The sequence below is a fragment of the Triturus cristatus genome, chromosome 4_1, assembly GCF_964204655.1.
Source record: "Triturus cristatus chromosome 4_1, aTriCri1.1, whole genome shotgun sequence".
Lineage (NCBI taxonomy): Eukaryota > Metazoa > Chordata > Amphibia > Caudata > Salamandridae > Triturus > Triturus cristatus.
Genome location: NC_140585.1, coordinates 1,144,229,163 through 1,144,246,452, shown reverse-complemented (window position 1 = coordinate 1,144,246,452; position 17,290 = coordinate 1,144,229,163).

Below are 17,290 nucleotides of genomic sequence, written 5' to 3'. Positions count from 1 at the left end.
TTAGGTAGCATACTTATAAAATGAGAGGACACATTGATTCAGTGTGATCATTTAATATGACAATGACAACATTATAATCTTGCACCAAATATAAACAAGCATTTGCAATGCAATAGGTCGCGCATTTATAAGAGTTTGAGCTATTGGCATTGTAAAATTACAATGCCTTTTATTTATGTTTTGGTTTTAAAACAAATAAAAGGCATTGTCATTTACAATGTCAGTAGCATAAACTCGCATAAAAGCAGTGTGTGGAGTGCAGCACTGTGTGGCGCGCAGCAGTGTGTGGCGTGCAGCAGTGTGCGGCGTGCAGCAGTGTGTGGCGTGCAGCAGTGTGTGGCGTGCAGCAGTGTGTGGCGTGCAGCGGCATGCAGCAGTGTGTGATGTGCAGCAGTGTGTGGCGTGCAGCAGTGTATGGCGTGTAGCTGTGTGCGGCGTGCAGCAGTGTGAAGCGTGCAGCAGTGTGAGGCGTGCAGCAGTGTGTGGCATGCAGCAGTGTGAGGCGTGCAGCAGTGTGAGGCGTGCAGCAGTGTGAGGCGTGCAGCAGTGTGAGGCGTGCAGCAGTGTGCGGCGTGCGGCAGTGTGCGGCATGCAGCAGTGTCGTGCAGCATGCAGCAGTGAGTAATGCAGCAGTGTGCAGCAGTGTGTGGCGTGCAGCAGTGTGCGGCATGCAGCAGTGTGTGGCGTGCAGCAGTGTGTGGCGTGCAGCAGTGTTTTGTGTAGCATTGTGCGGCGTGCAGCAGTGTGTGGCGTGCAGCAGTGTGTGGCGTGCAGCAGTGTGTGGCGTGCAGCAGTGTTTCGTGTAGCAGTGTGCGGCGTGCAGCAGTGTGCAGCGTGCAGCAGTGTGAGGCGTGCAGCAGTGTGTGGCGTGCAGCAGTGTGTGACGTGCAGCAGTGTGAGGCGTGCAGCAGTGTGAGGCGTGCAGCAGTGTGAGGCGTGCAGCAGTGTTTCGTGTAGCAGTGTGAGGCGTGCAGCAGTGTGCGGCGTGCAGCAGTGTGTAATGCAGCAGTGTGTAATGCAGCAGTGTGCGCAGCAGTGTGTGGCGTGCGGTAGTGTGCGGTGTGCAGCAGTGTGCGGCGTGCAGCAGTGTGTGGCGTGCAGCAGTGTGTGGCGTGGTTTGTAAATAGCAAGAAAAGTGTACATCAAAGGAAGGGTGGGAGGGAACGAGCATATGGGGTGTGAGTTATAACGAAAGTTAATTGTTGTAAGAGGGGATGCAGGAAGTGCGGCCGAGCGCGCGCTGGCGAAAGCAGTCTGCTGCTTTCAAGTCCGATGCCAGCTTCGCGCTTGAATGCCTCACATGCACTGGCCATAAACCGCATTCCTAAGGTCTTTTGCCCCTTACTAAATCTCTCTGAATGCGTGAGGCGGCACACGCGCAGGAAGTAGCTGGTGGCAAATGGAATGCGCGTGGTTGTGCGTGTAACCTTATTTATGTTTTGGTTTTAAAACAAATAAAAGGCATTGTCATTTACAATGTCAGTAGCATAAACTCGCATAAAAGCAGTGTGTGGAGTGCAGCAGTGTGTGTCGTGTAGCAGTGTGCGGCGTGCAGCAGTGTGAGGCGTGCAGCAGTGTGAGGCGTGCAGCAGTGTGAGGCGTGCAGCAGTGTTTCGTGTAGCAGTGTGAGGCGTGCAGCAGTGTGCGGCGTGCAGCAGTGTGTAATGCAGCAGTGTGTAATGCAGCAGTGTGCGCAGCAGTGTGTGGCGTGCGGTAGTGTGCGGTGTGCAGCAGTGTGCGGCGTGCAGCAGTGTGTGGCGTGCAGCAGTGTGTGGCGTGGTTTGTAAATAGCAAGAAAAGTGTACATCAAAGGAAGGGTGGGAGGGAACGAGCATATGGGGTGTGAGTTATAACGAAAGTTAATTGTTGTAAGAGGGGATGCAGGAAGTGCGGCAGAGCGCGCGCTGGCGAAAGCAGTCTGCTGCTTTCAAGTCCGATGCCAGCTTCGCGCTTGAATGCCTCACATGCACTGGCCATAAACCGCATTCCTAAGGTCTTTTGCCCCTTACTAAATCTCTCTGAATGCGTGAGGCGGCACACGCGCAGGAAGTAGCTGGTGGCAAATGGAATGCGCGTGGTTGTGCGTGTAACCTTATTTATGTTTTGGTTTTAAAACAAATAAAAGGCATTGTCATTTACAATGTCAGTAGCATAAACTCGCATAAAAGCAGTGTGTGGAGTGCAGCAGTGTGTGTCGTGTAGCAGTGTGCGGCGTGCAGCAGTGTGAAGCGTGCAGCAGTGTGAGGCGTGCAGCAGTGTGTGGCGTGCAGCAGTGTGAGGCGTGCAGCAGTGTGAGGCGTGCAGCAGTGTGAGGCGTGCAGCAGTGTGCGGCGTGCGGCAGTGTGCGGCGTGCAGCAGTGTCGTGCAGCATGCAGCAGTGAGTAATGCAGCAGTGTGCAGCAGTGTGTGGCGTGCAGCAGTGTGCGGCATGCAGCAGTGTGTGTCGTGCAGCAGTGTGTGGCGTGCAGCAGTGTTTTGTGTAGCATTGTGCGGCGTGCAGCAGTGTGTGGCGTGCAGCAGTGTGTGGCGTGCAACAGTGTGTGGCGTGCAGCAGTGTTTCGTGTAGCAGTGTGCGGCGTGCAGCAGTGTGCAGCGTGCAGCAGTGTGAGGCATGTAGCAGTGTGTGGCGTGCAGCAGTGTGTGACGTGCAGCAGTGTGAGGCGTGCAGCAGTGTGAGGCGTGCAGCAGTGTGAGGCGTGCAGCAGTGTTTCGTGTAGCAGTGTGAGGCGTGCAGCAGTGTGCGGCGTGCAGCAGTGTGTAATGCAGCAGTGTGCGCAGCAGTGTGTGGCGTGCGGTAGTGTGCGGTGTGCAGCAGTGTGCGGCGTGCAGCAGTGTGTGGCGTGCAGCAGTGTGTGGCGTGGTTTGTAAATAGCAAGAAAAGTGTACATCAAAGGAAGGGTGGGAGGGAACGAGCATATGGGGTGTGAGTTATAACGAAAGTTAATTGTTGTAAGAGGGGATGCAGGAAGTGCGGCCGAGCGCGCGCTGGCGAAAGCAGTCTGCTGCTTTCAAGTCCGATGCCAGCTTCGCGCTTGAATGCCTCACATGCACTGGCCATAAACCGCATTCCTAAGGTCTTTTGCCCCTTACTAAATCTCTCTGAATGCGTGAGGCGGCACACGCGCAGGAAGTAGCTGGTGGCAAATGGAGTGCGCGTGGTTGTGCGTGTAACCTTATTTATGTTTTGGTTTTAAAACAAATAAAAGGCATTGTCATTTACAATGTCAGTAGCATAAACTCGCATAAAAGCAGTGTGTGGAGTGCAGCAGTGTGTGTCGTGCAGCAGTGTGCGGCGTGCAGCAGTGTGCGGCGTGCAGCAGTGTGCGGCGTGCAGCAGTGTGCGGCGTGCAGCAGTGTGAGGCGTGCAGCAGTGTGAGGCGTGCAGCAGTGTGCGGCGTGCAGCAGTGTGCGGCGTGCAGCAGTGTTTCGTGTAGCAGTGTGAGGCATGCAGCACTGTGTGGCGTGCAGCGGCGTGCTGCACTGTGCGGCGTGCAGCAGTGTGCGGCGTGCAGCAGTGTGCTGCGTGCAGCAGTGTCGTGCAGCATGCAGCAGTGAGTACAGCAGTGTGCAGCAGTGTGTGGTGTGCAGCAGTGTGCAGCGTGCAGCAGTGTGTGGGGTGCAGCAGTGTTTCGTGTAGCAGTGTGCGGCGTGCAGCAGTGTGCTGCGTGCAGCAGTGTGTGGCGTGCAGCAGTGTGTGGCGTGTAGCAGTGTGTGGCGTGCAGCGGTGTTAGACGGACCGGGAGGGTCGGCCGAGGACAAGGGGAGTGGTCTCCGGGGAGAGCCGTCTCCAGCGATCGTACAGATAAATAACTTCCCCCCCACAGACAGACACCACACAAGGAGCTGAGTTAGCGTTCTTTATAAGCACTTCTTAAGGTACGATGAAAAGGTACAAGGAGGTCTGGACTCCGGGGTCCCCTCGATTCAAGTCTCTCAAGATGGGGAAAGGGGGTAGCGGGACAGTCTGGTTACCAGTCTGGTAGTTGAGGTGGTATGGTGGGTAGCTCACAATCCTCGAGCTTGGTGGTCTAGCTGGTACGGGCCGCGGCAGCGCCAGCAGGTCCCAGTGAAGATGGTCGATACACGGTCCGCGGCAGCGCCAGCAGGTCCCAGTGAAGATGGTCGATGTACGGTCCGCGGCAGCGCCAGCAGGTCCCGGTGAAGATGGTCGTTACAACGGGCCGCGGCAGCGCCCGCAGGTCCCGGCGAGGATGGATGTTGCAGAAGGCCGCGGCAGCGCCAGCAGGCAGGTCGATAGTTCACAAGATAGGGCTAAGGCAGCGCCAGTAGTCCGTCAAGGCTGAGTTCTCTCGGTGTCTCTCGACTCCAGGATACAACTGCCTTCCTGCTCCGGAGCTGCTCCAGTTATAGGGCAGGTGCCCTTTGATGTCCGGACCCTCGCACTTGGAGGTCGGAGGGTCCGGGATGAAGGTGTCCAGACACCCAGCGGGGGGGTGGAGCCGGTGCCTGGGGGAGCTGGAGGCGATCGTCACCTGGCGGGGGAGAGTCCTTGGCGCTTCGTTCTCCCATTGACCTGCCAAGTGGTCCGCTCACCTCCTGGGTGGATGGTGGTGCCGGGATGTCGGGGCCGGCCAGGCCCAGGGTTAGGGTCGGGGGGAGGCCATGCGGCCTCGTGGCGCAGGGCCCAAGATGGCGGCTTGACCCGGCCGAGGGAGCCGGTGGTGGCTTGGGCCCGTGATACATGGAGGTCCGAGGGCAGGAGTTCCGTCGGGAGACGGGGTGCGGGTGATTCTCGTGGGTCGCGCCTGGGGGGCCGGGGCTGGGGCCCTGTCATGCGGGGAGGGAGAAAGCCCTTCGTGTGGCCTGTCCAACATGCGTCCCCCCCAGCTGAAGGCGGGGAGAGTCACCCATCTCCTTGGGGACTCTCCTCGTCGAGGCGGAAGAAGCGGGACAGGCCATCTGCGTTGGCGTGGTCTTGGCCCGGTCGGTGCTCCACGGTGAAGTCCATTCCCTGCAGGGAGATGGACCAGCGCAATAGTTTTGGGTTTTCCCCCCGCATCTGCATCAGCCACTGCAGGGGTCTATGGTCGGTTTGTACCCGGAAGTGGGTACCGAAGAGATAGGGCCGGAGCTTTTTGAGGGCCCACACCACTGCGAAGGCCTCCCTCTCGATGGTGCTCCAGCGCTGTTCTCGGGCCAGGAGACGTCGGCTGATGAAGGCCACCGGCTGGTCATGACCCTCGGGGTTCACTTGGGAAAGAACCGCTCCGATGCCGTGGTCGGAGGCGTCTGTCTGTACTACGAATTCCCGACTGTAATCGGGGGCCTGGAGCACAGGGGCGGTGCACAGGGCGGCCTTCAGCTTTTCGAAGGCCGCTTGACAATCGGGGGTCCAGTTAATCCGCTTCGGTTGGTTCTTGGACGTGAGACCCGTGAGGGGCCCCACAATGCTGCCGTAGTCCCTCACGAACCGCCGGTAGTAGCCGGTGAGCCCCAAGAAGGCTCGGACTTCGGTCTGGGTGACGGGGGGCTGCCAGGACTGGATGGCAGCAATCTTAAGTTGCAGCGGGGCCACTAGCCCGCTCCCCACCTGGTGCCCCAGGTAGGTCACGGACCCTTGACCAATTTGGCATTTGCCGGCCTTAATCGTGAGGCCGGCCCGCTGGAGGGCCTGTAGGACCTCCTGGAGGTGGAGGAGGTGGTCGGACCAGTGGCGGCTGTATACAGCGATATCGTCCAGGTAGGCAGCGCTGAACTCTTCGAGCCCCGCCAAGACCTGGTTCACAAGACGTTGAAATGTAGCGGGGGCATTCTTCATGCCAAAGGGCATGACCTTGAAGTGGTAGTGGCCATCGGGGGTGGAGAAGGCGGATCGTTCTTGAGCCCGGGGCGTGAGACCGATCTGCCAGTAGCCCGCTGTTAGGTCGAAGATACTGAGGTAGCGGGCGGCCCCCAGCCGGTCGATCAATTCATCCGCTCTGGGGATAGGATGAGCGTCGGTTCGGGTGACAGCGTTCAAGCCCCGGTAGTCGACGCAGAATCTCAGTTCAGGTGTGGTGCCGGGGGCAGCGGCTTTGGGGACCAATACAACCGGGCTGGCCCAGGGACTGTCCGAGGGCTCGATGACCCCGATCGTGAGCATTTTGGCCACTTCCTCTTGTATACAGGCCCGTACCCGATCTGGTACGCGGTAGGCCCGGTGTCGGATAGGGGGACTGTCCCCGGTGTCCACGTCGTGCAAGCACCAAGGGGTGACCCCGGGAGTGAGGGAGAACAGTGAAGCGAACCGCAGCAGGAGGTCCCGGCAGCCCTGGCGTTGCTCTGGGGTGAGGGCATCGGAGAGCCGGACCCCGTCGACGGAACCGTCGTTCTCCTGAGTCTTCAGGAGATCCGGGAGGGGTTCGGAGTCCTCCTCTGCTCCACTGTCTGTAGCCATCAGGAGGCTGAGTTCTGAGCGCACAAAGTGTGGTTTGAGTCTGTTGGCGTGGAGGACCCGAAGGGGGTTCCGGGGGGTCCCCATGTCGATGAGGTAAGTGACGGGGCTTTTGCGCTCGACCACCTTGAAGGGCCCCGTCCACTTATCTTGCAAGGCACATGGTTCGGTGGGGGACATCACCCACACTTGTTGTCCAGGTTCGAACTCGACGGAGGAGGCATTGTGATCATACCATCTCTTCATGTCTTCCTGGCTGGCCTCGAGGTTCGCCTTGGCCATCTCCCTGAAGCGCCGGGTCTGATTACGTAGGGCCAGGAGGTACTTGAAGACGTCTGGAGGGGTCTTTAGGGGGGCCATCTCCCAACCTTCTTTGACTAGGCTGAGGGGCCCTCGCACAGGGTGCCCGTACAGGAGTTCGAAAGGGCTAAAACCGAGGGACTTCTGGGGAACTTCTCGGTAGGCGAAGAGGAGGCACGGGAGTAGTACATCCCACTGGCGACGGAGGGGCTCTTCCAATCCCCCAATCATCCCCTTGAGAGTGCGGTTGAATCGCTCCACTAGTCCGTTCCCTTGGGGGTGATAGGGGGTCGTGAATCGGTAGGTGACCCCGCACTGTTGCCAGAGGGACTTCATGTATTTGGAGATGAAGTTCGTGCCTCGGTCGCTGACGACTTCTCGGGGGAAGCCCACCCGGGAGAAGATCCCCATTAGGGCCCGGCCAACCACCGGAGCTGTTACAGTTCGTAGAGGCACCGCCTCGGGGTAGTGGGTGGCGTGATCCACCAGTACCAGGATGAACCTATGTCCTTGTGCCGTGCGGGGGTCCAGGGGCCCCACAATGTCTATTCCTACCCTCTCGAACGGGGTGGTGACCACCGGGAAGGGTTGTAGAGGGGCCTTCAGCTTACGGCCACTCTTCCCGCTGGCCTGGCACGTGGGGCAGGACCGGCAGTGGTTCAGGACGTCGTTCCGCATCTTCGGCCAGAAAAAGTGGGTCACTAGGCGACTGTAAGTTTTGTCTTGGCCCAGGTGTCCAGCCAGGGGGACATCGTGGGCCAGGTTGAGCAGGAAGTCTCTGAAGCGGAGAGGTACCACCAGTACTCGACCGGCCCCTAGCTCTGCGATTCTCTGTTCGCTGTATAGCAGGTCGTTCTCCCAGTAGACCCAGTGAGTTCCGGTGGAGTCCCCTGCGCTCTGGGCGCTGGCTTGTTGGCGGAGTCCCTCGAGGGAGGGGCAGGTCTTTTGCTCCTGGCGGAACTGTTCTTGGGTGGGCCCCCCTTCTTGACGCCACTGAGCCAGGCCGGGGACGTCCTGGGGTTGCGCGTCCCCTTCGGTCGTTGGCTCCGGGGGGTTGGCCTCGTCGTTGTCTTCTACTGGGGCGACCGGGGGCGGAGGTGCTGGCCATTCCGGTTCTTCTGGTCGGGGAACGGCACGGGCGGCCATGGACCGGGTGGTTACGTAGGCCCAGTCCGGAAGGCCCAGCATCCCCAGGTGCTCTCTTCTCTCGACGGTGGCCCACGGGGAACTCTCAAGGTCATTCCCCAGGAGGCAGTCCACGGGGGCATCATCCCGGACCGTCACTTTCAACAGGCCGGAGACCCCTCCCCATTCGAAGGGGACGCAGGCCATTTGACACAGACTTTCGGAATTGTCGGCTGAGCGGACGGGGCAGAGAATGTTCGGCAGGATCTGCTCGGGTTTCACCAGGTGACAGCGGACGGCCGTCACACTGGCGCCCGTGTCACGTAAGGCCTCGGCCCAATGCCCATTAATGGTCACCCACTGACCGTATTTCCTGGTGTTGGCGGGTAGGGGAGCCCGCGGGACTATGTCTTTTCCCCCTAGGCACGCTAGAACCATGGTGGCCGGTTCCCACTCTTGCTGGGCCGGCTCATACTCTTCCTGTTCCTCCGATAGTCGTTCTTCCCCCAGGGCGGCGGCAGCTACCTGGCGGGGCTTGGGTGTTTGGTTCTGCGGGCAGCTCGGGTCATTGGCGTAATGGCCGACTCGCTGGCATCGGTGGCACGTGACATTGGCTCGGAACCCTGGACGCATCGGGGGGTTTCCCCGGCCGGCCGGGGGCGGGGTGCTGGCCACGGGTGTTGCCGGGAGGGTGTCTCTCCCTCGCCCCTGGCCTCCTCCTCCTCCCCGGGGACGGTGCTGGCCTTGGTTGTTTCGGTTCTGCTCGTGCGGTCCTCTCCGGCCCACTCGGGTGCTCTCCCATCGGTCAGCTTCAGCGGCGAGCTGCCGGGGGTCGGTCAATTTACTGTCGAGGAGGTGCTGCCTGAGCTCGACGAAGCAGTTGTTCGACAGGTGTTCCCATACCATAAGGTTAAAGAGTTGTTCGTAGGTCGTTACATGGCTCCCCTTGATCCAACCCTCGAAGGCTCGGCTGAAATAGTTTACGTACTCCACCCAAGTTGTACCCGGGATCCGGGTGCAATCTCTGAACCTCTGGCGGTACATCTCGGGTGTGAGGCCGTAGCGGGTGAGGAGGGCAGCCTTCATGTGGTCGTAGGACGACATCTGGTGATCTGGGAGCTGCAATAGGGCATCGCGACCTTCGTTGACGAACCTCCCCCATAGTCCAGCTCCCCAATCACTCGGGTCGATCCGGTGGGAGGTCATGGCGATCTCGTAGGCTTTGAACCACTGCTGTATGTCGTCTTCTCGGACATACTCTCGGACAACATCCTTGGGGATGTGGACTTTTTTCTCGGTTGCCCCTGGGGTGTGCGGTCGCTCAGGCACCCCCAGTTCTTTATTCTGTTTCCGAAGTTCTATTTCCGCCAGTTTGCGCTCGTGTTCGAGTGTTATTCTTTTTTCCTCAAGCTCTCTCTGTCTCTGTTTTTCTTCTCGCTCCTCTCGGAGCCGCAGATGCTCTAGATTTAGTTTCTGCTCGGCTAACTTTAGTTCACCGTCCATCTTGAGTCGTGCCATTTCCAACTCGTGTAATCTGGTCCTTTCTCTTTCCTGGATCTCCTCCTGCGAGAGGCCCGTTCCCCGCTCCTCGGGAGCCGTGGCGTTCCCCTCTGGTGCGACACTGTTTTGGTCGGAGGGTCCGGTGATCCCAGTTTCTGCCCACGACTCAAGGGCGCGCTTCAAATCCTCTTTGGTACTCAGGCCGGTGGTAGCAATGCCTAGTTCCATGCAAAATTGTTTAAGTTCGCGGTGGCTATATTCTTCCAACTTATCCATTTGGAACTTTTCATTGGAACCGCTATCTTTGGCTGACATCGTGGTTTTGTCGTGGGGTGAGCTACTCTCTGTACGATTACGCGTTGATTCGGATCCCACCGCTGCCACCAATATTAGACGGACCGGGAGGGTCGGCCGAGGACAAGGGGAGAGGTCTCCGGGGAGAGCCGTCTCCAGCGATCGTACAGATAAATAACTTCCCCCCCACAGACAGACACCACACAAGGAGCTGAGTTAGCGTTCTTTATAAGCACTTCTTAAGGTACGATGAAAAGGTACAAGGAGGTCTGGACTCCGGGGTCCCCTCGATTCAAGTCTCTCAAGATGGGGAAAGGGGGTAGCGGGACAGTCTGGTTACCAGTCTGGTAGTTGAGGTGGTATGGTGGGTAGCTCACAATCCTCGAGCTTGGTGGTCTAGCTGGTACGGGTCGCGGCAGCGCCAGCAGGTCCCAGTGAAGATGGTCGATACACGGTCCGCGGCAGCGCCAGCAGGTCCCAGTGAAGATGGTCGATGTACGGTCCGCGGCAGCGCCAGCAGGTCCCGGTGAAGATGGTCGTTACAACGGGCCGCGGCAGCGCCCGCAGGTCCCGACGAGGATGGATGTTGCAGAAGGCCGCGGCAGCGCCAGCAGGCAGGTCGATAGTTCACAAGATAGGGCTACGGCAGCGCCAGTAGTCCGTCAAGGCTGAGTTCTCTCGGTGTCTCTCGACTCCAGGATACAACTGCCTTCCTGCTCCGGAGCTGCTCCAGTTATAGGGCAGATGCCCTTTGATGTCCGGACCCTCGCACTTGGAGGTCGGAGGGTCCGGGATGAAGGTGTCCAGACACCCAGCGGGGGGGTGGAGCCGGTGCCTGGGGGAGCTGGAGGCGATCGTCACCTGGCGGGGGAGAGTCCTTGGCGCTTCGTTCTCCCATTGACCTGCCAAGTGGTCCGCTCACCTCCTGGGTGGATGGTGGTGCCGGGATGTCGGGGCCGGCCAGGCCCAGGGTTAGGGTCGGGGGGAGGCCATGCGGCCTCGTGGCGCAGGGCCCAAGATGGCGGCTTGACCCGGCCGAGGGAGCCGGTGGTGGCTTGGGCCCGTGATACATGGAGGTCCGAGGGCAGGAGTTCCGTCGGGAGACGGGGTGCGGGTGATTCTCGTGGGTCGCGCCTGGGGGGCCGGGGCTGGGGCCCTGTCATGCGGGGAGGGAGCAAGCCCTTCGTGTGGCCTGTCCAACAAGCGGCATTCAGCAGTGTGTGGCATGCAGCAGTGTGTGGCGTGTAGCAGTGTGTGGCGTGTAGCAGTGTGCGGCATGTAGCAGTGTGCGGCGTGCAGCAGTGTGAGGCGTGCAGCAGTGTGCGGCGTGCAGCAGTGTGCTGCGTGCAGCAGTGTCGTGCAGCATGCAGCAGTGAGTAATGCAGCAGTGTGCAGCAGTGTGCAGCAGTGTGTGTCGTGCAGCAGTGTGTGGCGTGCAGCAGTGTTTCGTGTAGCATTGTGCGGCGTGCAGCAGTGTGTGGCATGCAGCAGTGTGTGGCGTGCAGGAGTGTGTGGCGTGCAGCAGTGTGTGGCGTGCAGCAGTGTGTGGCGTGCAGCAGTGTGCGGCGTGCAGCAGTGTGCGGCGTGCAGCAGTGTGTGGTGTGCAGCAGTGCGTGGTGTGCAGCAGTGTGTGGCGTGCAGCGGCATGCAGCAGTGTGTGGCGTGCAGCAGAGTGTGGCGTGCAGCAGTGTGTGGCGTGTAGCAGTGTGCGGCGTGCAGCAGTGTGCGGCGTGCAGCAGTGTGTGACGTGCATTAGTGTGTGGCGTGCAGCAGTGTGTGGCGTGCAGCAGTGTTTCGTGTAGCAGTGTGCGGCGTGCAGCAGTGTGAGGCGTGCAGCAGTGTGAGGCGTGCAGCAGTGTGTGGCGTGCAGCAGTGTGTGGCGTGCAGCAGTGTGAGGCGTGCAGCAGTGTGAGGCGTGCAGCAGTATTTCGTGTAGCAGTGTGAGGCGTGCAGCAGTGTGCGGCGTGCAGCAGTGTGTAATGCAGCAGTGTGCGCAGCAGTGTGTGGCGTGCGGTAGTGTGCGGCGTGCAGCACTGTGGGGCGTGCAGCAGTGTGCTGCGTCCAGCAGTGTTTCGTGCTGCAGTGTTTCGCATAGCAGTGTGCGGCGTGCAGCAGTGTGCGGCGTGCAGCAGTGTGCTGCGTGCAGCAGTGTGTGGCGTGCAGCAGTGTGTGGCGTGCAGCAGTGTGTGGCGTGCAGCGGCATGCAGCAGTGTGTGGCATGCAGCAGTGTGTGGCATGTAGCAGTGTGCAGCATGCAGCAGTGTGCGGCGTGCAGCAGTGTGGGGCGTGCAGCAGTGTGCGGCGTGCAGCAGTGTGAGGCGTGCAGCAGTGTGAGGCATGCAGCAGTGTGCGGCGTGCAGCAGTGTGCTGCGTGCAGCAGTGTCGTGCAGCATGCAGCAGTGAGTAATGCAGCAGTGTGCAGCAGTGTGCGGCGTGCAGCAGTGTGTGCCGTGCAGCAGTGTGTGCCGTGCAGCAGTGTTTCGTGTAGCATTGTGCGGCGTGCAGCAGTGTGTGGCGTGCAGCAGTGTAGGAGTTTGTGGCGTGCAGCAGTGTGTGGCGTGCAGCAGTGTTTCGTGTAGCAGTGTGCGGCGTGCAGCAGTGTGTGGTGTGCAGCAGTGTGTGGCATGCAGCAGTGTGTGGCGTGCAGTGGCATGCAGCAGTGTGGCGTGCAGCAGTGTGGCGTGCAGCAGTGTGTGGCGTATAGCAATGTGCGGCGTGCAGCAGTGTGCGGCGTGCAGCAGTGTGAGGCGTGCAGCAGTGTGAGGTGTGCAGCAGTGTGAGGCGTGCATCAGTGTGCGGCGTGCAGCAGTGTGCTGCATGCAGCAGTGTCGTGCAGCATGCAGCAGTGAGTAATGCAGCAGTGTGCAGCAGTGTGCGGCGTGCAGCAGTGTGTGCCGTGCAGCAGTGTGTGCCGTGCAGCAGTGTTTCGTGTAGCATTGTGCGGCGTGCAGCAGTGTGTGGCGTGCAGCAGTGTGTGGCGTGCAGCAGTGTAGGAGTGTGTGGCGTGCAGCAGTGTGTGGCGTGCAGCAGTGTTTCGTGTAGCAGTGTGCAGCGTGCAGCAGTGTGCGGCGTGCAGCAGTGTGTGGTGTGCAGCAGTGTGTGGCATGCAGCAGTGTGTGGCGTGCAGTGGCATGCAGCAGTGTGGCGTGCAGCAGTGTGTGGCGTATAGCAATGTGCGGCGTGCAGCAGTGTGCGGCGTGCAGCAGTGTGTGGCGTGCAGCAGTGTTTCGTGTAGCAGTGTGCGGCGTGCAGCAGTGTGCGGCGTGCAGCAGTGTGTGGCATGCAGCAGTGTGAGGCGTGCAGCAGTGTGAGGCGTGCAGCAGTGTGTGGCGTGCAGCAGTGTGTAGCGTGCAGCAGTGTGTGGCGTGCAGCAGTGTGAGGCGTGCAGCAGTGTTTCGTGTAGCAGTGTGTGGCGTGCAGCAGTGTGCGGCGTGCAGCAGTGTGTAATGCAGCAGTGTGTAATGCAGCAGTGTGCGCAGCAGTGTGTGGCGTGCGGTAGTGTGCAGCGTGCAGCAGTGTGCGGCGTGCAGCAGTGTGTGGCGTGCAGCCGTTTTTTGATTCATTTCTCTCATCGTTACATCCACCCTTGCCCAGAGGCATAATTGAGGAAGCTTTTGAAAGATAAGAAGAGGATTAAAAATATAAAACGCTCGAGGAGGAGCCTAGCGCGCAACCAAGATGGCCACGTAGGTGCGAGGCTCCCGAGGACCTCCGCGACCTCCTGCATTAATCCTGACTATATCCTGTCCTAGATGAGGGGACTGTGTTTGTGAGCCCGAGCTGAGGTGACACCCGTTTTCCGTTTCCAAATCGGACCTCGGACACCGGCGGGAGCACCGATTGAGGTTTGCGGCCTTCTCCACGCCGGCCCCCCGGATTGGAGTAGTGGGGCGATCCGGAGACAAAGTGAACAACAGCGGCGGGCAAGGCTGGGCGACTCGCGTACCCCGCACTTTCACTTTCGCTTTTGCGCCCTCCTTGCTGACGGGCGAGGTAGGGTTGCGGGGCGGAGTGTGGTGGTGTGGCCTTGCCCGGGTGCCCGGCCGACCCGCTGTCTGTGATTCGGCCTGCGGACCTGTGGTCGCCCCCCCCCCGGAGCCCGTGAACTGGTTTGTCGGCCCTTTCGAGGAGATTGGCACGATTTGGGGACTGCAACCATGTCCACAAAGCAAGATGGCGACCGGGCAAAGGTGAAATCGACCCGCCGTGGCACGGCCCATCAGTCCAACAACATGGACCGCTACACCCTCCAGAAGGGATCTCCTGAGGCACTGAGTACGTCCCCTGCGGGCCCGACTGATGCTCCTGCTCTGCCTGCGGATCTGACCCTCCGAGACGTCATGGGCGCCATCGCCGAGATGAAGGCCTCGGTGGACCAGCGCTTTGACACTCTGGCGCAGAAGATAGACTCGGTCCTCGTGGATGTGGGCCTGGTAAGGGCCGATTTGTCCAAAACGAATGACCGGGTCGACTCTTTGGTCCACACTACCTCGGGCCTCACTACGGACGTGGCGGCCCTCCAAAGGGAGGTGCGCCGGCTTGGCCAGGCGAGCGCCCTGATGGATCGTCGACTGGAGGATTCCGAGGGTCGGGCCCGGAGGAACAATGTCCGCATTCTTGGGGTACCGGAGGGACGAGAGGAGGAGGCGGCGGATCTGTTTGTGGAGGACTTGATTCTCACCCATCTCCAGCCCCGGGGGCTGAGTAAACTCTTTGCGGTGGAACGCGCCCACAGGGTCCCCGGGGGAAGACCTAAGGTCGGAGCCCCGCCGAGGCCTCTCATCGCCCGGATTTTCAATTTTCGAGACAGGGACGCTATCCTGCAGACTTCCAGGCTACAAGGGCCGGTCAGACTCGACAACATGGACGTCAATTTCTACCCTGATTTTACTCCGGCGGTCCAAAAGCAGAGACTGAGTTTTCTCGGAGTTAAACGTCGCTTACGGGACCTGAACCTTAAGTACGCAATGCTTTTTCCAGCTAAGCTGAGGGTAGAGGTAGATGGCCGCACGCACTTTTTTGATCGTCCCGAGGCGGCCGGGGACTGGTTGGACACTTTGCCTGGGGATCGGGGTCAGGGGGGTAGGGGGGTGCGGTTGGTGGGGAGGGCCCGCCGGATCAGGACTGAGGGACAAATAGTAGGCCTTGCTCGGGACAATATTACTGTTATCATTGACTGCTCGTGTATGTTCCCCTCCTGTGGAGGTCGTGCGGGGTTCCTTGGGGGCTTTCCCTCCTCCTCTGGGGGACTAGTTAGTTTTTTCATCTATGGGGCGACAGGCACACTGCACTTTGGGGGGGCTGTCTGGGCTCATGCAGGGGTGCAGGGAGGGGGGAGTTCTGTTGGGATGGGTGGGTTGGGGTGGGGTGTTGTTCGTTTTTACCGCAAGGCAAACCCTTTACTGTGTTGGTGTTTTTGAGGTGCTCTTGGGGGGACAAATGATGGCTTCTGTTTGTGATGGGGGGTAGGGATTTGACTCTGTTGTCGTGGAACGTTAATGGACTGGGGGATAGGATTAAGCGAGGTGTGGTCCTGCAGTATCTGAAACGAATTTTTCCAGATGTGGTCTTTCTGCAGGAGACACACCTTATTGGTAATTCCTTTTATGCCATGAATCGGCGGGGCTATCGCTTGGTGGCCCACTCGGGCTTCACGTCAGGCTCGCGGGGGGTGGGCATCATGGTTAAGAACTCGCTCCCGCTGGAAATAGATGAGGTGCGCCATGATGAGAGGGGACGCTACACGGTCTTGGTGGGGAGAATGGAGGGCAAAGTAGTCGTTTTTGTATCAGTGTATGTCCCACCGGGGTTACAATCTACCACCTTTGCGGACCTGGGGCGCCTCCTCCTTGACCTCCCGGGGGGGCTTCTGGTGGTTGGGGGAGACTTCAATGCGGTGGTTTCTGGGACTATGGATCGTTACCCCCCTAGGGACCTCCCCCGGGCACAGGCGTGGCTGCCCGGCCTCTTAGATACATTGGGATTGGTAGACTGCTGGCGACTAAAACATCCCGCGCAGCTGCAGTACACCTTTCATTCGGGTGCCCATGGTAGCCTCTCGCGGCTTGATCATGTCCTTGTCCCTGCGGCCTATGCTGGGAGAGTGGGAGAGGTGCGCCATCTGGCTCGGGGTATTTCAGATCACTCCCCGTTCCTGTTGCATTTTGATGTCTTCCCGAGGGGGGAGGGTAGGGTAGCCCCAATCAATGCATGGTACCTGCGCGACCCCACTATTCATACCGACTTGATTAAATCCTTGCAGCGGTACTTTGAGGAGAATGTGGGGTCTGTCCCCTCGTGTATACACAGTAGAAGAACTGAGAGTCCAAAGAATGTTTAGCAACAATAGTGTAACCACTCTACAAATATCGAACAAGGTGTTTGCTGGTGTCAACAAAGTACACAATGTGTCCATGAGTGTATGTACACGTAAACAAAGTTCCCATCACCCACGACAAGTGGCTTGCTTCATCATTTGGGAACCGGGGAACTTGACCAAGGAACCATCTTCTACCAGATTGATGTAGATATTGGTTCGATGGATGTCCCAAATGTGTAACTGGATCTAAGGGGCCACAAGCGTAATGATAGAGGGTGATGTATGCAGTGCAAGTGATAAAGAAAAAGTGATTTAAAATTGGTTGTCAAGATACAATTATGTGTTTATTCTAGTGCTACCTTGATACCAAGTTAAAACTAAACAGTGCTATACAGTTCAAACAAATAACTGTGTTCTTAAAGACTGGTCTACATGTTTCAGCTCTTGGATATACTCTATCCCAGCTTTCGTCAGGACCAGAAAGCTACTGCATATTAACGGTGTAGTGAATACAAAAAAACTCAAAGACATACAACCTGGACCATGATCTTGGTACAGGTAAATACCCGAATTACACTGGGTATGTGCCTCACCCCACCCGGCAACTGCTCAGGTATAGGAGGCACCGCTCTCTCCGTCGGTACCTCTCGCGGTGTATGAGGCCTTCAAGACAGTTCTTAGAGGGGAGGCCCTCTCCTCTATCTCCCATGCCCGGAGGCGCGAACAGGAGGAGGTAACCCGGGTGGAAGCTGAGATTACTGAACTAGAGGGTGACCTGGGGAGTGGGGTGACAGATGCCACACTACATGTTCTACACCTTAAGCAGGCGGCCTATAGGGCCCTCGTCACGGAGGCGGCCAGGGGCCTCAGCAGAGAGCAACAGGGGCGACTGTATGATGTGGGTGATAAGGCTGGTAAATTGATTGCGTGGTTGGATAAAAAGGAGAGAGCGAATCGTGTGGTCCCGCTGATTGAGAGAATGGATGGTGTACGTGTCACCGAGCCAGAAGACATTGTCTCTTGCTTCGCGGATTATTTCCGCGAGGTGTATTCCCCGGTTTCTCCCTGCTCGGAGGAGGATTCCCATGCCCTGCTTCGGGACATCGCGCTGCCCTCCCTTTCGGTGGAGGACAGGGAGTCGTTGGAGGCTGCTCCCACCTCGGATGAAATTGCCCTCGCCATACGCTCGGTCGCATCTGGCAAGGCCATGGGCCGCCCAAACGGCATCCCTATCGAGCTGTATAAGCTGCGACCGGATGTGCTGGCACCCCACCTTCGCGCGATGTTCCTGGCGGCCCACTCGCGGGGCTCCCTCCCGCCGGACCAGCGTCTGGCTACAATCGTAGTGATCCACAAGG